The 21908-nt window shown below is 44.4% G+C and overlaps 1 protein-coding gene across 2 annotated transcripts in view; it reads right to left on the bottom strand.

Annotated features, from left to right (window-relative positions):
• Nucleotides 1–1331, bottom strand: part of sgms2a (sphingomyelin synthase 2a) — a 73229-nt gene extending 71898 nt beyond the window's left edge. For both annotated transcript variants that reach the window (XM_059651789.1, XM_048529165.2), the window contains exon 1: nt 1285–1331. The gene's annotated coding sequence lies outside the window, so the exon portion shown is untranslated. The remainder of the gene's footprint in view (nt 1–1284) is intronic.
• Between the last annotated feature and the right edge of the window lie 20577 nt (nt 1332–21908).

The raw sequence follows: 21908 nt of genomic DNA, 5'->3' as shown, positions 1-21908 counted from the left end.
ACTAGTGAGTCCAAACTTATGGTTCACTGTCTATAAAATTAAAACCTGGTTCTTTGGGGATGATATCAAAAAGTAGCTCTTGTGATAAAATGATGTGATACCTAAGTACCAATCACAGCTGGTTGCTGGAGTACAGACTTTCCACCAATCCTCCTTCCTTTGCTAATCTAAGGGGCTGTTTAGTCTGTGGTATCTGTGGTGGAGGATGGAACACCGCTAAGCCTCAGCTTAAAGAAGAGATTTTTGCCTTTAATGTAATTTATTACATTCTCAAACTCATAGGGATATCAACTATTAGTAATACGAGGTAGAGAACACACAGGATAATCCATTAGAAAACCATTGCCCAGTTCAATAGATTATTCACTCACAGTCTGCATGACATTATTAGACTGGGTGGAGTTCAGTACAGTTTAACAATTAACTCTTTCAAAACCATTACTCTCATAACAAGGTACTCATACAAAGGTTAGCAGGTATAACACCCACCCCAATAAAATATTTTTGAAGCATTTTCCAAAGCAAGGATGATAGACTATTATTCCACAGTGGTATTTAAAAAGATGGAGCGTTAAGGGGGAGCTAAATTAAAGATTAGCACTGATATAATTGGATAGCAGAACAGGCTTAAGGGGTTCAATGCGCCTACCTCTATTTCTAGAGGTAAACCCACCTGTTTCTATGATTCAACCATTTTAAGCTTTTTTTATGTTAACATTGTCACTGCTCATTGTTATCTTTCACTCTCTTCTAAGTGACAGAAACAGGGAAGAACAAAATAAGTCAAGGAACAAGTTCTCCCTCATGTTTTGGATTAAATTTGCTACCCGAAGAGATGCTACAAAGGTGACCAAAAGCTTGTTCAAAGTGTTAGATTTGAGGAGTGTCAAATGAGGCAGTCAGCTGATTCATTGAGGCCTGAGTAATTTACAGGAAAAAATTCCTTCAGGCAATGAGAAACAAGCGATTGCTGAAACAAGCAGCAACTTTTCAGTCTACAGAAAATAAAGCAATAGTTTCAAATAAGTAAGCTGAAGCTCTCATCATAGTTTAGGCTTATTAGGGTGTGTGAAACTAAATCCGCTCTTTACCTCTGTAACGTCCTCCAGGCTCGCAGCACTTTGACATCTCTGAGCTGCTCTTGTTCTGGCATTTTATGGGACTTTGTCTGGCCTTTAGTGGTTACACTTGTAGTTGCCTAATTTGAATTGCTGAAATTCCCAAGCCTCCAAACTATTTTCCTCTCTGAAGCTCTCCCCTTCAAGACGCTCCTTTAAATCTTACCTCTTTCGGAAAAGTTTCAGTCCCCTTCTTATTATCTCCTGATGTTGTAAATTCAGTATAGTCACGGCCCCATGGAAACACAGTGGGATGATTTACTGTTATACACATTGTTTTTAGAGGAGGAGCCACTTTCAATCTCTGATCCTTTCTGATAAGTGAACTGTTTCTAAACAGGAAGAATAGAGTTTACATCAGTGTTCTTGGAATAGAGAATGGAAAAATAAAATCTTTTAAGGATCTGGTGACTTCCTGATAGAAATGTGCTTGGCTTAAATGTGATAATGCAACAGTATCAGGCCTGAAGCAACAAAAATGGAAATTGCTAGAACAGCTCAGCATGCCTAGCGCCATTATGGAGGGAAATCAGAGTTAACACTTCAGGTTGCGTGACCCTTCCTCAGAATGGCAATGCAGACTTCATTGATAGCTGGGTGTAAGCTTGCCATGGATTGTCCCAGAGTCCCTAGTCTCTATGAAGCTGCTGTGATCTATTCAGGAGAGAAGTGTTGGCTGTGGGTCAAGAAAAGATTCTTGGACAGGCAAGTGGGGAAGGAAGAGTCTGTTTGCTTCCCAATCAGTGTAAGGAGGTGGTGCTCTGTGAAGACAGATGTTTCATGTGCTTGGGATCACAAGGTGGTATGTGAACCTGGAAAGCTACTGAGCATTGTACAACACTTTCACTTTGCATTCTATGACAGAGGGAAGGTCATTGATGAAGCAGCTAATAAAGTTTGGGGCATAGCACACTACCCTGAGGAACTCCCGGAGATCTGTCCTGTGACTGAAATGACTGACCTCCAGTGACCAAAACTATCTATCTTTCAGCTAAGCATGACTTTAATCAAAGGAGAGTTTCCTCCTGATTCCCATTTATTTTCCAGGGTTCCTTGCCTTCATTCTTGGTAAAATGCTGCCTTGATGTCAAGGACAGTCACTCATGTCTGGAGCTCAGCATTCTTATCCATGTTTAGATCAAGGCTGAGTAGCCTGGTAGAAGCTGAGCGAAGTGTCGCTGAGCAGCAGAGTGCTCAGTAGGGCTATAAGACGTAGGAGCAGAAATGGGCCATTCGACCCATTGATTCTGCTCCTCCATTCAACAAGATCATGCTGGGTCAGAGTGCCCGACGAGGAGTGGGTAGGAAGTCATTCGAGTCTAGCCATGTATGATGTGGGGCAGGTTTGTTGGAGCATCTGGTGTTTCTCTACCCTCCAGTTTTATGTTTGTCTGGCCTTAGGGTTAAAATGTAAAAACAGCTCTGATTAAAACACTTTTTCATTTATGTGGGACCATAAAATGAAGTGCAAGATTCATTAAATAAAGGGGACAACATGGAGAACATGACTGTTTCTCAGGCATTGTTCTGAGATTTGGAGATTCCTTTGCACTTTGATCCACAATTCATCAAAAGTTCGATTGAACTCAAGCTCACTTTATATACAAACACTTTAGTAATCATATCCCCTGATTTCCTGTTCAGTTACAGCATATTTATGAACAAGGATTGTAAATATCATTACTTGATGTTGTTTTTTGGTCATTGTTTAATCACAATACGGACGGATACTTCCCTGTAATTTCACAGCAGTGAGGCTGGGTTCTTTTGGAATAGATAAATCTATATAAAACAGAATATCGCTAGATAATTCCCTAATTGTGACAGGGGTCATTTTATGGCTTCTCTTTCTGTCCCACACTGATAATCTCTGGTGTCTCCTTGGCCCTATTTCCTCATCCACAAGCTGCCCTTTAAGACACCCAGTTTAACATCAGCACCAGCTCTCCCAGATCCTCTGCAGTTACTGAATTATCCAACTGTCCCTGCCACAGTTGGTAGTGAATGAGCAGGAATTTTCTCCCATTCAGTTTGTAGGCAGGCAGTGTTTTTGGTTCCACCTCCAAACTCCATTCCCATTCCTTGACACAGATAAAGCCAGTCCCTTAACCAATTTGGTTTTGTCACAAGATAAGCTTTCAGCAACATATCTGTGCCATCACTGAGGCTTCCTGACCCCATCGTCCTGTTCCAGATTGTTGGAGGCTATACCTATGATTGCAGGCATATTGTTGAACCACACGCAGGGCCTATCACACTAACTCCATGGAATTGCCAGGGAAGTTTGAACTTCAGAATTTCTGTGTCTCAGAAGCTCCAAATGTGTCTCCATACTTGAAGATAGAGCCTCTGATTTTGGACAGATCTGATGTGTTCATCTGGATAGTTGCCCAGGACATGTTAGATGGAGTAAAGCCATGTCTAACTCTTGAGGAACTATACAGCTGACACCACCCTGCTACCAATTTTCCCCTCAGCCATCTGATTGACTACCCAACTCCCCACCCCTCCACCTGACCTGAGCCACATAACCATTCACCATATCCACCAGCCCACTACTTAGCTGCTACTTGACACACTTACTAACCACCACCGCCACCGCCCCCCCGCTTCCCCGCACCCCCCCCCCCCCCCCACCCACATCCTGGCTCCTCTCAAGCTTCCACCCTTTCTTTCACACTTATCTCAAACCCCACTGCCTTACACATGTGCCTCACCCACACTCATTCTGTATCACACAGAAAAGCAGTTCAAATGTCTTCAGTGCGTAAGTGCATGCTCCTGTAAAGAGTTTGCGTGAGTTGTTTCCCTCAATGATCCATCTCTGCCTCTGCTCAACTGATGCTGAAACCTTCATTTGTATCTCTGTTACCACTCACTTGATCATTCCAATACACCCTGGATGGATTCTAATCTTCTATTCTCCATACTTCTAAAATTATCCAAAACTCTTATTCCTGCATCGTCTTAGCTTGTACTAAGCCTGGTTCACCTTACTCGCCCATCCCTGACTCATGTAGGCTCTTGGTGGGTTTTCAGGAAGGTCTGAATGGAAGAGAGGCAAGAGGCATTTAGGAAGGGAATTCCAAAACACAGGGCCTGCGAGGCTGAATGCAAAGAGCACACAGGAGAGTTGGTTCTGTGGGCCCTGAGGACGGGCTGGCGGGGTTTGCTGCAGGCATGGTGAAGGAAAAGGGAGACAGTCAGCAACTGAATTCAAAGTGAGCGGGGAAGGTGGCGCCAGTGGGTGCTCCCGAGTTCCTCTGGGGAGGTTATTGGTGAACAATTGCAATGGGATTACCTTGATCAGGAGCAGCTCTGATTTCACTGTGAACCGAGAAGGATAAATTAACATGCAGGGCCTTTTCCCAGTGTTTCCGTTGCAATGGCATCACTCCATTTTTCTGGGTTTCTTCCATGGCAATGCCCATTCATTCACCTGTACAGGTACCTCCAGACCATCCCATGTACGAAGCCCCTACAGCAGACTTTTCCATACGAGATCAGTTGGAAGTTGTGCCTTGTCACACTTGTGCCAGAGTTGTAGAATTTTGTGCCCTTTTGTCTTTTAAGTGATGTGGCTGAGTGAATCACATGGAATTCCTTCTCAGTGCCATTTAAAAGGACCATTAGGACTCTACTTGCTTCATGGAGGCAGCTACACTTGACTATTCTGATCTGTCTGTACCTTCCTCAGCTGGAACCATGTTCTTCAGCAAGCACTGACTCATATTGGAGTAGGGTTTTGCAACAAAGGGGAACCCCGCACTGTCTTAGCCTAGTGACATTCTATATGTAGCAAGCCAAATAGCCAAAGTCCAGCTGGATCCTTCCACTCACAAACGTTCCCCCGTGAAGCGCTGAAACATTCTGGTGGGAGGGTCAGCTGAATTGTAATGGGGGAAGTGAGAACTTGGATGGACATTTGTTTCTCATAACCCTGGAATCCTGTAAGGCAACTGTGGTGCTCCAAGTCCTCCCTTGGGATTTTATCAGATAGCTCAAGAAATCAAGGCAGTGGAGGGATCTCCTAGCTTTGGAGTTATATCATGTGGGACATTTATGCCAGCTGCCATTTAGATACTTCTGACCCACACTTTCTGTTGACTCTTTCATCCTCACAGCTTCAGTTCTGCACATGACTTTGTACAAAATGAGTTCTGTTTCTTCTTCCAAATAAACCTGAAAGCTTAAGGCCAATATCATCAATCAGCTGTTATTCAGGCTGTTGTTGTCACTGGACAAACAGTAAAAGGATTTGGTGTTGCACAATGACATGTTTCTCCCCTTGTGTGGTACATTTCCGGGAAAGTAAGTGCAGCAATAAACTGAGGATCTTCACAAATCGTCTCCAGGAAAACTGATCCTAGCTCTTCAACCAATGCGCTTCCTAACAAGCAGTGGCCCTATGGCCTGAGGATGATGTGATTGTTCAAATGAATCGTCCTCAATGGATGCCTTCTTGGCTTCTACCATATTGATTCCTGAGAAGGTAAGAAAAACCTGAAGCCTCATGCTGTCCTTACATCGAGGTCAACTGCAGAATCAATGCTGATTTTTCTTTTCGGTTTGCCCTCAGTCACCAGTACAACACACAGCATATCTCTGAATGAAGAAGGGCCTAAATAAAGGCTAAAGTAATGATGACAACTGAGAGGCTGAGGACACTGTCACTGCAGCCATTGTGATGCAATTAATTTGAGATCACTTTTCAGGCAATGACAAACTTCATAGATTAACTCCTTCAAGCACTGTCATTGCAGCACAGCTACTCAGCTCATGAACCAAGGTACAGGCTTGGCCTGAGATAGCAGGAACTGCAGACACTGGAGAATCTGAGATTACAAGGTGTAGAGCTGGATGAACACAGCAGGCCAAGCAGCATCAGAGGAGCAGGAAGGCTGATGTTTTGGGCCTAGACCCTTCTTCAGAAAAGAAGCCTTCTTTTCCTGAAGCAGGGTCTAGGCCCAAAACGTCAGTCTTCCTGCTCCTCTGATGCTGCTTGGCCTGCTGTGTTCATTCAGCTCTACACCTTGTTATCTACAGGCTTGGCCTGTCAGTGTTATCTCACTAATAGTGCTCTTGCCTCTGAGTCAGAGGTCTGTGGGTTCAGGTCCCCTGTAAGGTGATTTTAAGCTGACGTTTCAATGCAATATTGGGGGAACATTGGGTCCCCCCCACCCACTGCATCCCAAAACCAGTCCAACCTGTCTCTGCCTCCCTAACCGGTTCTTCCTCTCACCCATCCCTTCCTCCCACCCCAAGCCGCACCTCCCGCTACCTACTAGCCTCATCCCACCTCCTTGACCTGTCCGTCTTCCCTGGACTGACCTATCCCCTCCCTACCTCCCCACCTACACTCTCTCCACCTATCTTCTTTACTCTCCATCTTCGGTCCGCCTCCCCCTCTCTCCCTATTTATTCCAGTTCCCTCCCCCCATCCCCCTCTCTGATGAAGGGTCTAGGCCCGAAACGTCAGCTTTTGTGCTCCTGAGATGCTGCTTGGCCTGCTGTGTTCATCCAGCCTCACATTTTATTATCTAGTAAGAGTAGGCCATTTGGTTTTTCAAGCCTGCTCTACCATTCAATATGTCGATCTTTATCTCATTCCATATTCCTGCTTTCTCCCCATTGATGTCCTTAAAGTCTAAAAATATATCTATCTCTTTGTTGAATATATTCAGTAACTTGGTGTTCTGTGATCGGGAACTCCACAGGTTCACTACACTTTGAGTAACGAAATCCTTTCTGATCTCATTTTTACACAGTCCACCCTGTATCCTGAGACTGTGTGTATCCTGGATTCTGGATCCCTGACCAGGGAGATCATCCTCCCTGCATCCAGCATCAGCCCTGTTAGAATTGTGTTTGTTTCAATCAGATTCCCCTCATCCTTCTGGACTCGAATGAATACAGGTCCAATTGAATTAATGATGAAAAACAGCAAAATACTGAAGATGCTGGAAATCTAAAACAAGCACAGAAGATACTAGAGAAACTTAGCAGGTCTGGCAGCATCTGGGCAGAGGGAAACAGCCTTAGCACTTTGAGTCCAGTATGGCTGTTCTATAGATCTCTACGAAGGTACCAGGAAGTCTTGTTCCATGAGAAGTACCATCTATGTGCGCAGAGGTAGGGCAACAGAAAAAAAGTACTTCAGGAGGAGCCATGAGCTGTGAAAGCTGGTCATGCAGTAGAACTAAAATTTAGGTGGAACATTTGTTTGGAAGTGGGCAACAGAGATTTAAATGAGCTTATGTTTGTAGAGTGTGGAGGATCTGAAGCCAGTCAGGAAAGAGTTGGAAAAGTTTCAATCTGAAGGCAGATGGGCCAAAGCAGGGACAAAGTTGTGCAAAATTGTGTCCAGTTTTGCTCACGAATGTGAAGCAGAATGTCAACTACAAAAATAATGGCTAGAATAATATATTCCCTGAGTTTCTGACACAAACACACATTCAGGCAGTGTGTTCCAGACTGCCACCACCGTCTCAGTGAAAAAACGTCTCCCCTTAGCCTACTTCTCTTTCTGTGTGTCCTAGTCACTGATCACTTGACTAATAGAAAAAAAATGCCTTCCTATACATCCTATGTCAACCCATCCCGTACGCCAGAATCAGGTCCCAATCTCCACAGCACCGGGCGGGAATCACCGCATGTCCCACAGCACCGGGCGGGAATCACCGTGTGTCCACAGCACCGGGCGGGAATCACCGTGTGTCCCACAGCACCCTGTGGGAATCACCGCGTTTCCCACAGCACCGTGTGGGAATTACCGTATTTCCCACAGCACTGGGTGAGAATCACTGTATTCCCTACACACAGTGAGAAAATCACTGGATTTCCCATGTAAGTACAAGCTTTTGGTAAACTGAACGTTCATAAGTCTCAGGTCCCCTGTGTAGAGCAAGCCTCTGGGCTTTAGGCAGCTGAGTTATGTGCACGCCATCTTGAACAACAGATATGACCATCTATCACAAAGACATTAGATAGTTCTTAGATGCTAACTGGTGATAGTGTGAGCCTTGGCTCAGTGGCACTAAACCTGTCTTTGAATTAGGAAGCGAAGGCTATCACAGCTGCAGTGAGTAGAGGTGGGAGTCCTTGCCTTTGAATACTGAATTAATTTCTGGTGTGGCCCCTATGTCTGATAGCAGTGGTGTGACCCACCTGTGGGTTGCATTTTGCCTGCTCCATGGCTATGGGATTGTGATCTAGGCTGTCTTGTTCACATAAAAGGGCACTCGGTGGCAAAATCAATTCAGATCCTTGACCTGAAATGTGAATTCTTGGTCTTTCTCTCTCCACAGATGCTTCTTGGTCTGCTGGCTATTTCCAGTATTTCCTGTTTTTACTCAGAGTTCCACCAGCTGGTTGTGAAGTGCATTGAAGGTAATGAGTTGGCAGAAAATACATCAGCAAGGCTGGGGTTGAACTCTCATTGGTCAGACATTGGGCACTGGGAACTCATACTAGCATCCAAATGGAAACAGAACTAGACTATTTGGCTCCTCAAGCCTGTTTCACATTTAATAAGATTTTGGCCAGTTTGTTTACATTTTGAATTCCACATTCCTATCTATTCCCAATAACCTTTGATTTCCTTGACTAACTAGATTCGAGCCACCTCCACCTTAAAAATGTCAAAGGGCTCCACTTCCACTGCCTTCAGTGGAAGGGAGTTTCAAAGTTGTAAAACCGTCTAAGAATTTTTCTCATAGTTGTGCAATGCATAAAGGCTCCACCTTCGTCAGGAGGATTTGCCCCAGACTTAATGGAAGAATGATGTCTTTCAGCAGTACCAGACAACCATTAGCGGTCACAATGTCTTGGATGACTGAACACACAATGCTTCCACGTAATGCCTTCCATCACTTACCAGGCCACGTCTCACCGTTTTCTCCTTAATAATAAAGTGGATGTAAACCTACCGTATGGTGGGGAAACCCAAACATGAGTTTGGGGAAATGGTGGAATTTGGATTCAATTGAAAAAAAATCTGGAATTAAGAATGTAATGACGATCATGAATCCATTGTTGATTGTTGGAAAAACGCATCTGGTTCATTAATATCCTTTAGAGAAGGAAACTGCTATCCTTATTTGGTCTGGCCTACATGTGATTCCGTACCTGCAGTAAAAGAGTTGACTCTTAACTGACCCCCTGTGCAATTTGGAAGGGGCAATAAATGCTGGTGTGGCCTGTGATGTCCACATCCTATGAATGAACAAAAAAAAATGTCTATTCAGGAGGCAGGCACCTTTGTGTTTCAGATGTTAAGAACATGTCATGATTTGCTTGTCACTAATATTGGAAACAATGAGATATATAGATGTGTGTGTGTGTGTGTGTGTGTGTGTGTGTGTGTGTGTGTGTGTGTGTGTGTGTGTGTGTGTGTGTGTGTGTGTGTGTGTGTGTGTGCGCACGCGCTGCATGATACAATACAAAGTTATAGCGAGGTGTTTCAACAAACAACCTGACTGAGGCATTTTAGAAGTGGAGCTTAGAAAATCAGTTGGGTTGGAAAATTTGTGAGCTGCAAAATGTGAGAACATAGAACATAGAACATAGAAAAATACAGCACAGAATAGGCCCTTCAGGCCTTGATGTTGCGCCGACCTGTGAGCTAATCCAAGCCCCTCCCCCTACACTATCCCACCATTATCCATATGCCTATCCAAGGACTGTTTAAATGCCCCTAATGTGGCTGAGTTAACTACATTGGCAGGCAGGGCATTCCACGCCCTTACCACGCTCTGAGTAAAGAACCTGCCTCTGACATCTGTCTTAAATCCATCACCCCTCAATTTGTAGCTATGCCCCCTCGTACAAGCTGAAGTCATCATCCTCGGAAAAAGACTCTCACTGTCCACCCTATCTAATGCCGGTTGAAGTGCTGAGATTCTATGGCTGATTGTTGAAGTCTGAACAAGGCAGCAGTCGCACAGAATACTGCTTATATGCTCTCTAGCACTGCTCCCATCAAGAGGTGTCCACAGCACTACAAGGTTAGCATCCCCAGAAGCGGTGCTAAGCTCCTTGGAGTTGTAGCAGTAACTAACTTGCATTAACAGCTTCGGCTTTGATAAACAGTCTTGTGAGGTAAATACAGTATTAGCAAATACATTTATATTAGGAAACTTGTCATTTGAACCAACCAGCCTGTGTTTACCCTTCACAAGAGCAAATAGTTCTAATCACAATTCTCCACCCTGTACCCATATCCCTTCAACCTTTTTTCCTTCACCCATCTGTTCCAATCTAATCTTGAATATTGACATAATTTTCTCCGCAGTCAGTCACCCTGAAGCTAGGGAAAACCACAGCTCCACAGCTGGGTACAAAAAAGCCTCTCTTCCTCTACCCCAGCCCCAGTCTAAGAGAATATTTTCTCTCCTCACCAGATTGGGATGAACTGTAGCCCACATTATTACTGTCTGAAGGTTTTATTGGCTTGGTTCAAGGTGGGTCACATGGCATGCTGCAATCCATTTAAGTACACCATAGGGTTTATAGCACAAACGTGCACTATCCCAAGACTGTTTGATCAAACTTCTCCATGGTATGTGTTTGCATTTGTCAATTCTGTTGAGTGTGTGCATCCATTCCTGTAACCAAAAGGTTTGCTTACAGAATGCCCACTCAAACCCTGAAAAATTACTTAGCTAATTGTATTGGCAGAAGGTAAACAGCATGTAACAGCACAGAAGTAGGTCATTTGGCCCATTGAAAGAATTAGCTAATTAGCCTGATTTCCCCTCCCCTGCTCTTCACCCATGCACTTCAGCTTTGCCTTTTTCAACCAATTTGCTAATTCCATTCAGAAAGTTACTTTTGATACTGCTCCTATCAGCCTTTCAGAAATGCACTCCAAACATTGAAGGGTGAACTGGCATTCTCAAAAGGGAAAAGGAATCCAAGTCTGAATGGTGTATAACTTGGAAGGTTATTGGGAAATAATTCTGACTGTATGTGCTTGCTTCAGGATGGTAGAGGTCAAGGCTTTAAGGGTTGGAACAGCGTTGGCGAGAAGGGCTTGTAACAAACTCATACTTTTTCTTCTCCAGTAGCATCCTGAATTACTCAAAGACAGCAGAACCTCAGCCTACACAATGATTTTGATAACGGCCAGGGTGAGGAAGCAGGCTCGGAAGATGTCCCACCAGAATTGGGTTCAAACCTTGCACTTTTAGCCTTATTCTGAATCACATTTTAGCTGTCCAGATGGTTGAACTAACCAGCGCCCCCTGTAGTCAGGGCTGAAGGATACATCAAGGCTCAATAACCAGGGCCCCTGGTCTCTAGGTGGCCCACTATGCTCAGGACAGGAACACCACCAGGGTTTGCAGTTTCTGTCGCTGCTCCTGCCTACCTTTATATTTAGCCATTAATAACACATCAGTGACAGTTTAGTAAGGCATGAGACACAAGGTACTATTGCCTCCTGAGTAACCGAGACCCATTTGAGGAAGAGTTTTTCAGTAAGTGCCTTCAGAGGCAGCAAGAACAGGAAAAGTACAATTTGTACTTTTTTTTGCCTTGGATCCAAGCAAGCTGAGCATTCCGATCACAGACCCGCAGGACATACCCAGGTATTGATGCTTCAGTCCCAATAAAGTGTGCTCCATTGTTTGGTGCTAGTTCCTTGCTTCAGCGATGCAACGTGAATTCCACTGACATGGCTGCCTGACAGACAAAGATCTGGTGGCCAGAAAAAAAGTCACAAAGCAAAGTGTTGAAACTGTTGGAATTCCTGCACAATGGAAACAAAACAATGTAGGATTCACCTAACAACAGAACAAATATAAATTATCTGTTAGATCTGTTCTTTTCCTAAATAAATTGAGTTGTAAGGGTAGAATCCAATCTATTTGGTCCCTCCGTGCTGACTTCACCTTACTTTATTGATTCACTATGAAGTGCCATTCAATTAGTTACAGGAACAGAGGAACATAGGAACAGGAATTGTCCATTCGGCCCCTCGAGCTACTTGGCCATTCAATAAGATCATGCCTGATCTGTGGCCTAACACCCCATGCTTACCTTGGACCCATACTCCTTCCTACATTTGTTTCATAAAATTTTGACCAAATTAGATATAAATTTACCAATTGAATTAGCATTGATTGCCATTGAAAGTAGAAAGTTGTGAACCTCAACTGCTCTTTGCTGTAGAAGTTCTTTCCAACATCTCTCCTGAAATGACCTGGCCCTAATTCTTAGACTGTGCCATCATTGCTAGCATCTTCAACTCGTGTTAATAGTATACCTTTATCTACCCTGTCTTTCCCTGTTAATTGTGAAGATCTCAACTAAATTAACCTTTAAACTTCTAAATCCTCAAAACTTAACCTTTTAAGCCCAGGTAACATCCTTGAAAACCTGAGTTAAACTCTCCCAGACCTTCCACTGAAATTAGATCAAAATATCCTTCCCAAATTGTGGTGTCCAATTGCTGACTTAAAAAATTATTCTGAGCACAGTGTGCAAATGATTATGATTTAAGTGCTCATTTAACTCCACCAAGTTGAATTTGGAAAAGTAATTTTTATATCATTGCATCAGGGCTATTCCAAAACCCAGTTATTATATTTCCCAAAAAGATACTTCTTAGACAGATGGCAGTCTGCCAGAAATGTGAACAGTCTTTGAGGAAGTTATATTTTTGAACAGGGTGGTGGCAAGATTGACTTACCTGACATTATGTTGGACAGAGATAGTAGGAACTGCAGATGCTGGAGAATCTGAGATAACAAGGTGTAGAGCTGAATGAACACAGCAGGCCAAGCAGCATCAGAGGAGCAGGAAGGTTCATGTTTCGGCCTAGACTCTTCTTCAGAAAATGAAGAAGGGTCTTGGCCCGAAACGTCAGCCTGCCTGCTCCTCTGATGCTGCTTGGCCGGCTGTGTTCATTCAGCTCTACACTTTGTTATCTATTAGGTTAGACAACTATGTTTCTCCCCATCTCCTGCTCATTTGTGCTAAGATCGTATCCGCAACCAGCAGCCCTCTTTCTTTCTCCTTTCAAATTCAGAGGATGTGGATGTCAATAGCAAGTTTGCCCATTTTTAATTACCCAATGAAGGTGGTGGTGAGCCCTTTCTTAAACACATCTGAGTAGCTTACTAGGCCATTTCAGAGCAGGAAATTAAGAGTCAACATCATTGGTGTGGGTCTGAAGTCTCATTATAAGCCAGCCAGGTTAAGGGCTACGTATTTCCTTCAGTAAAAGGTATGTCTAAACAATCCAATAGGTTTTTGATCACTGTTGCTGCTACTTTAAAATAAATTTGGGTTCACTTAATTTTTTTATATTTTCCTGCTTCCTTGTTGAGTTTTGACACACTTTCATAGATCATTGGCTATGGAGAGGCATGGGTCTAGAACATAGAACATAGAACATAGAACAGTACAGCACAGAACAGGCCCTTCAGCCCACAATGTTGTGCCGACCATTGATCCTCATGTATGCACCCTCAAATTTCTGTGACCATATACATGTCCAGCAGTCTCTTAAATGTCCCCAATGACCTTGTGTCTAGTTGTATTATCACTAGACTGTTAATACAGAGACCCAGGGAATGTTCTGGGGTCCTGGGTTTGAATCCCACCATGGCAGATGGTAGAATTTGAATTCAGTTTTTAAAAAATCTGGAATTAAGAGTTCAATGACCATGAATCCATTATCGATTGTAAAGGCACAACCCATCTGGTTCACCCATGTCCGTTAGGGAAGGAAACTGCCATCCTTACCTGGTTTGGCTTATATGTGACTCCAGACCCACAGCAATGTGGTTGCTTCTTAATTGGTCTCTGAGATGGACAATAAATGCTGATCCAGTCAGTGAAACTTGTGGATGAATTAGAAAAAACAAACCTGCTGCATGATTGATAAAGTAACTACAACACTATTGTGCACAAACTTCAGTGGGTGCAGACAGAAGGAGCTTAGATTTCCTTGCTATTCTCCAACCTTTCAATGTAATTTGAGTGGAAGGTCCTTAGAAACCCCAAGAAAAGGTAATAATAAACTTTCTTATGCCCGCTTCCATTAAATGATTGATTTTGAAAGGCTGTTGATCCTTAACCTCAGTTCTGGCTAGAGATGAAAATATTGAGAACATGTAATGGGTAATGCAAATAAAGTTAAGGAAGATTGTGACTTGGGTCATGTGCTGCTGTTTGCTTCAGGCACTTATATGACATCATAATTCTCATAAGTGGTTTTTGTGTGTCTTTTGACTAAATTTGCATAGCCTTAAGTTAATTTTCTATAGTTGCAAAATGACATGAAGAAGCTAGTCTGTCTTACAAACTATATTTAACTGGTGAGATATCTTTAAATCTGTTGTATTCTATTTGTGACTTTTCACTGGTTCATTGTGTGGAAAATGGGCTCTGGACACTATATGTAGAACTTGTTAAAGTAATAACATGTGATGATGCTGTGGATTTAAGAGGTTATTTTGTCCTGGATTTTTTTTTGAAGAGAGGATTTAAGGCAGTGGTGCCAAGCAGTCTAATGAGAAGATAAGTAACTTGTGAAGTCTTGGGTGTTTTTTTAAAGTTGGAACAATAGTAGCAACCTGAATGGGTGGGGTCAAGCTCACATAGAACAAGGATTTTTGGTTATCTTTCAGCTGTTGCTGTTGGGGTCTTGAAAAGGTGGAAACTATTTTTTTTTGTCCCTCTCTCAGTTACAGCCAAAAGCTGGGAATTCTCTGCCTGCTACAATCTGTTTTAAAATTTGCCTTTTGCCAAAGGTGTGTTTATGGCATATTAACTATATTAGGTAGTTAGTAATAATGATATATATCATTATGTTAACTTTTCCAACAGTGTTAAGTTATTCCAATTTCTTCCTTTGTTTACAAAAACAGAAATTGCTAGAACAGTTCAGCAGGACTGGCAGAATCTGTGGAGAGAATTCAGAGTTAAAGTTTCGGCTCTAATGACCCTTCCTAAGAACTTCCTTCTTTCTTTTGTTGTATTTTAACTATAGTGTATGAACAAAATGTGCTTTGCTTTACATCCAGTGGTTTGACCACTTAAATTGAATTTGAAATGCAACACCTTCCATTTACCTTTAAAATAAGAAAAAGTTAGGTTCTAAACTATCTTCTGAATATTTCGAGGGGGTTTGGTCTGTGGTCTTGAATGCAAAGACATTTCAAGTGCTCTACTAAATAATTCTGAAATGCTGTGAGGGTTCCAAATTCTACCATCATTTTAGGCAGTGAGTTCCAGATAACCACAATCTTCTGGTGAAAACATTTCCTCAAATCTCCTCTAAATCCGCTCATTACCTTAAAATTATGACCCCTGGTTATTAACCCCAATAGCCTCAACTCTCTCTCCCTCTCCAAATTTCTCCCTTTCTTTTTTTCTTGTGTCCATGATTCCATGGATACCTGATGCTGAAATTTCCACCCAGTGTTTGGCTGTGCTCAAACTCGGGTCCCCTCATCTACCAGCAGTATATATGCTGATCCTGCCCCAAGTGGAATTTTTAAAACTCTTTCCTGGGACACTGGCCCTCAAACTGAGAGATGTGCTTGACTATTTAAGGGAACAGTTAAGAGTTAACTACATGTTGGCCTATGGAATTAGATCAGAGGAAGCAGTACATTACAACATTTTAAAAGGCATCTGGATGGGCATATAACTAGGAAGGGTTTAGAGGCAAATGGCCCAAGCTTATTTTAAGATATCTGGTCGGCATAGATGAGTTGGACCGAAGCATCTGTTTCCACGCTGTACATCTCTCTGACTCTATTAGGATAGATGGAAATAAGTGATTTTTAAAGGGAGATAGAGGTAAGAAGGGAAAGAGATTTAGGGAAGAAATTCCAGATTTCACCATACTTAAAACAATAGTTTAGTCTCAATTAGGAAGAATGATTGAACATTTGAGAAGGTGCAGGAAAGATTTGTGAGGATGATTTCATGAATGGGAGATCTGATTGGAGAAGCTGAGCTGTTGGAGGTTATGAAGAAGAGGTTTGATAGAGGTTTTTAAAACCTTTGTCGGTTCTGATAGGAAGAAATTGTTTACGCTGGCAGAAGTATTGAGAACCAGAGGACACAGATTTACCTTGTTTGGCAAAAGAAGCAATGGTAACTTTTTTTTATACAATCAGTGTTTGACATCTGAACTGTGTTGGCAGCATGTGATGGATGCAGATTTGACTAAAATCTTCAAAGGAGAACGCGGCAATTATTTGAAACATATGTGTAACGTTACAAGGGAGTATGTCTACCTGTATTGGTCTTGCAGAGAGCCAGGATGAACACGACGACCCGAATAGTCTTCTTCTGAGCTGTAACCATTTTGTGATTGCTGCACTCTAGCCGTCAATGGAAGGTGGAGATGAGGAAGGTGCCAGGTTTGGAGCTGCCCAGCCATCTCATGACTGCAAGGCTGGAGGAAGTTACAAAAATTGTAAATTATGCAAGGATCTAAAAACTTCGCTGACAATTTTGAAATTGACGTGCGAAGTGGGCTGAAGACCCTATGTAAATCACTACGAGAACAGGGCTGGTTAAGCATTTTGGGATGTCCTGAAGTTGTGACCAGCACCATATAAGTGCAAGTCGTTTTGTTTCGTGTGACTGGTTCAATCCTTATTCCCAAATATCGAACTTCCCGAATCAAAACCCCTTCACCTTAAGCTGACCAAAACCTGAGGCAGAGTGTCATTATGTATGGGAATAATTACTGGGAGTACATTCAATGGAATCAAGAGTTAGTTTAGTCAAATGAGCAAGAAGCCACAGATCTAGCAGCAAAGGCCAGCAATTTGGAAAACAATCATCATTCCAGGCTCCCCCTCCAGTGGGAAAGTGCTGTCTTGCCGCACTCTGCTGGCTGGTCTATCTCACTACATCTAGCAAGGATTTTTTTTCATGAAGCGCGTGTTCTTTCATTTCTCCTGCAACTGGGTGTAGCAGTGAGCTTGGTTTCAGGGTACTGGATAAATAGTCCACAGAATAAGTTCAAATCTCAACGTGACAATTAAAATCAGTTATAAAATATTTGGAAATTAGTGAAGGATGTGATGTCAGTAAAAGTGGCCATGAAACTATCTGACTGTCTTCGAAACACAACTGCTTCATTCCCAAGATAATAAAATGTGAGGCTGGATGAACACAGCAGGCCAAGCAGCATCTCAGGAGCACAAAAGCTGACGTTTCGGGCCTAGACCCTTCATCAGAGAGGGGGATGGGGGGAGGGAACTGGAATAAATAGGGAGAGAGGGGGAGGCGGACCGAAGATGGAGAGTAAAGAAGATAGGTGGAGAGGGTGTAGGTGGGGAGGTAGGGAGGGGATAGGTCAGTCCAGGGAAGACGGACAGGTCAAGGAGGTGGGATGAGGTTAGTAGGTAGCTGGGGGTGCGGCTTGGGGTGGGAGGAAGGGATGGGTGAGAGGAAGAACCGGTTAGGGAGGCAGAGACAGGTTGGACTGGTTTTGGGATGCAGTGGGTGGGGGGGAAGAGCTGGGCTGGTTGTGTGGTGCAGTGGGGGGAGGGGATGAACTGGGCTGGTTGAGGGATGCAGTGGGGGAAGGGGAGATTTTGAAACTGGTGAAGTCCACATTGATACCATATGGCTGCAGGGTTCCCAGGCGGAATATGAGTTGCTGTTCCTGCAACCTTCGGGTGGCATCATTGTGGCAGTGCAGGAGGCCCATGATGGACATGTCATCAAGAGAATGGGAGGGGGAGTGGAAATGGTTTGCGACTGGGAGGTGCAGTTGTTTGTTGCGAACTGAGCGGAGGTGTTCTGCAAAGCGGTCCCCAAGCCTCCGCTTGGTTTCCCCAATGTAGAGAAAGCCGCACCGGGTACAGTGGATGCAGTATACCACATTGGCAGATGTGCAGGTGAACCTCTGCTTAATGTGGAATGTCATCTTGGGGCCTGGGATGGGGGTGAGGGAGGAGGTGTGGGGACAAGTGTAGCATTTCCTGCGGTTGCAGGGGAAGGTGCCGGGTGTGGTGGGGTTGGAGGGCAGTGTGGAGCGAACAAGGGAGTCACGGAGAGAGTGGTCTCTCCGGAAAGCAGACAGGGGTGGGGATGGAAAAATGTCTTGGGTGGTGGGGTCGGATTGTAAATGGCGGTAGTGTCGGAGGATAATGCGTTGTATCCGGAGGTTGGTAGGGTGGTGTGTGAGAACGAGGGGGATCCTCTTGGGGCGGTTGTGGCGGGGGCGGGGTGTGAGGGATGTGTCGCGGGAAATGCGGGAGACGCGGTCAAGGGCGTTCTCAATCACCGTGGGGGGGAAGTTGCGGTCCTTAAAGAACTTGGACATCTGGGATGTGCGGGAGTGGAATGTCTTATCGTGGGAGCAGATGCGGCGGAGGCGGAGGAATTGGGAATAGGGGATGGAATTTTTGCAGGAGGGTGGGTGGGAGGAGAATACACCCCCAGCACCCCCAGCTACCTACTAACCTCATCCCACCTCCTTGACCTGTCCGTCTTCCCTGGACTGACCTATCCCCTCCCTACCTCCCCACCTACACCCTCTCCACCTATCTTCTTTACTCTCCATCTTCGGTCCGCCTCCCCCTCTCTCCCTATTTATTCCAGTTCCCTCCCCCCATCCCCCTCTCTGATGAAGGGTCTAGGCCCGAAACGTCAGCTTTTGTGCTCCTGAGATGCTGCTTGGCCTGCTGTGTTCATCCAGCCTCACATTTTATTATCTTGGAATCTCCAGCATCTGCAGTTCCCATTATCTCTGCTTCATTCCCAATGTCTTTTAGGGAAGGGAAAAAGTGACACATGATTGTGTTGTGCTTTTCACAACCACTGGACATTTCAAATCCCTTTGCAGTCAATGAAGTACTTTTTGAAGTATAGTCATGTAGGAAACAATCACACAACAAAGTCCAACAAACAGCAATGCGATAATCACCAGACAATCTGTTTTTATGCTGTTGATTGAGTGAAATATGAGCTGTACATCAACAATAATTCCTGTTCTTTCCTGTCTATCTGAGAGGGCTAACATCTCATTCATAAAAAGAGGCCCTTCAGCAAACCATTAGCAGTGCAAAGGTAGATGTAAAGTCACCATCCTCTTATTAAACCATAGGCCGATTTCCCACAAGAGAGGCAGCTGGTGGCAGCTAAGCCTGAGGGTCACCACACCTCAAAATAGAGAGGAGGTTGAGCAGAATCCTTCATGGAAACCTCAGTTGGGGTGGGAATTGAATCCATGCTGTTGGCGTCATTCTGTATTGCAAACCAGCAATCCAGACAACCAAGCTAACCAACCCCCATTTCCTCGTTGGACTGTTAGCCTACCTTTTCAACAGGTTGTGTATGAAAGGGCAGAGCATGATGGAGGAATGCTTCTGAGCTGAGGAAGATGGGAGTTTTTGTGGTGGTGGGAAGAAGACCATGGGATTGTGACTGTTGTGGCACTTGGGAGGAGATTAAGAAAAAGATACTCGAGAGGAAATCTTCAAATTTCTGTTGATAGTTCACTCAGTCTTGAGCTTTACATGACAAATTTTTAAGCATATATGATGCTATACATAATTATTTTCAGCAAAATAACATCTTCACAGAGAACGTCACCCCCATTATCATGAAGAGAATCAGAGACTGTACGTGAGGTAAAATAACCCAAAACAAAATGAACCATGTGGCACAAGAAATGTTAACTTATATCAGCCAGGAATGATGGTATTTAAACAGTGAAGAAATATGGACTCAACAGTTGCTGAATGAAACGCAGACACTGTTTTAAGTCATTACTTCCTATTCATGTGGAACAGCTGAATTTGCCATACCTGGCAATTGATTTTTTAATACAAATATTCAATGTAAACAGTTGCTTGGTAGTACAGATCCTGAATACAGCTGAAGAGAGAAACGTGTTCCCAAAGCTTTTCATCTACACTTCAAAGAACAATTAAGGAAAATAAGGGCACTGATTGGCTGATGATTGCATTCCCCATGGCAACACAATCAGAATCAATAGTGCAAACCAGTCATCTCTCTCTCTCTCTATTCTCCTCTATGATAAATTATGATTCTTTAACATTTTACATTATTAAATTTATTCTGACTCTCCATGTTTCTCCCTGCTCATTTCCCCATCTATACCCCTCACACTCAGTACCCCTCCCTCATTCACCCCATAAACACCTCCACATTCCCTGAAAGGCCTCCCCATCACTTCGCCTCTCATCTTCCTACAACTTCCCATTCCATACCCTTCCTCCCTCATTCTCCTTCCACTCCATACCACTTGCATCTCATTCTCCCCAATAATCTTCATCCCTCAATCCCCTTCATACACTTCTCCCATAGTGGCTCCCAAACACCTCCCCATTCCCCAAACCCTCCATTACCCTGCCTTCATTCCCCAACCCCTCCATCCATGCATTCCCCATGGTGACTCAATCAGAATCAATAGTGCCAACCAGTCATCTCTCTATCTCCTCCATGATAAATTATAATTCTTTAACATTTTACATTATTAAATTTATTCTGACTCATTTCTCGTCCTCTCAACATCCCTCCTCAATACCTGTCCCCCTTGCAGTGATTGGCATAATTTCAGCCAGCTGGACCTCCTAGAATGAGTTCCTCAATTGGGGCTGTTAATCTAGTCCAATCAGGGAGCTCTGGCTGATAGATATAAAGAGGAGGGGCAGGGGTTTTACTCACTCTAACAGCTAGGTTGGTGGTGTGTGTTAACAAAATGTGGAATTGAATGAGCACGGCAGGAAAGCTGATGTTTTGGGTCTGGACCCTTCATTTCTGATGCTGCTTGGCCTGCTGTGTTCATCTCGCTCTACACCTTGTTATCTCGGACTCCAGCATCACTGGTCCCTACTATCACTGTGGGGTGTGTGTGTGATGCTGATGTAAATAAAGGGTAATGTGGTGACGGGATAGTGGCCTGTGTGGAGTTATTTTACCCTCTCCTGCTCCATTCCACTCCCCTTTCAATTCCCTCCCCGATACCTCTCTGCTTCGTTCCCTGTCCATTTCTGTCACCCCTCAATACCTGTCCCCTCCCACTTTACTATAGCTTCCATACCTCCTGTCCAAACTCCTTGCCTTCCTTCCCCTCTATTTGACCCCCTCTGTTTCCCTCAGCCCGTCCACCATATCCCTAATGTTTTCCTCACTTTTCCCTCACTTTTCCTTCCCCCCCCACCCCTCATTGTCTTCTCTTCCCCCCCACCCCTCCCCTCCCCCCCCTCCTTTTCTTTCTCCCCCCCCCTCCTTTTCTTTCCCCCCCCTCCCCTCCTTTTCTTCCCCCCCCCTCCCCTCCTTTTCTTCTCCCCCTCACCCCTCCTTTTCTTCTCCCCCTCACCCCTCCCCTCCCCTCCTCCCTCCCCTCCCCTCCTTTTCTTCTCCCCCTCACCCCTCCCCTCCCCTCCTTTTCTTCTCCCCCTCACCCCTCCCCTCCCCTCCTTTTCTTCTCTCCCCCACCCCTCCTTTTCTTCTCTCCCCCACCCCTCCTTTTCTTCTCTCCCCCACCCCTCCTTTTCTTCTCTCCCCCACCCCTCCTTTTCTTCTCTCCCCCACCCCTCCTTTTCTTCTCTCCCCCACCCCTCCTTTTCTTCTCTCCCCCACCCCTCCTTTTCTTCTCTCTCCCCTCCCCCTCCCCTCCTTTTCTTCTCCCCCCCACCCCTCCCCTCCTTTTCTTCTCCCCCCCCACCCCACCCCTCCCCTCCCCTCCTTTTCTTCCCCCCCTTTTCGTTCCCCCCTCCTTTTCTTCCCCCCCACCCCCCCTCCTTTTCTTCCCCCCCCACCTCCTTTTCTTCCCCCCCC

This window comes from Stegostoma tigrinum, chromosome 1, assembly GCF_030684315.1.
Source record: "Stegostoma tigrinum isolate sSteTig4 chromosome 1, sSteTig4.hap1, whole genome shotgun sequence".
Classification (NCBI taxonomy): Eukaryota; Metazoa; Chordata; class Chondrichthyes; order Orectolobiformes; family Stegostomatidae; genus Stegostoma; species Stegostoma tigrinum.
This window is presented reverse-complemented; position numbering and strand designations above follow the sequence as displayed.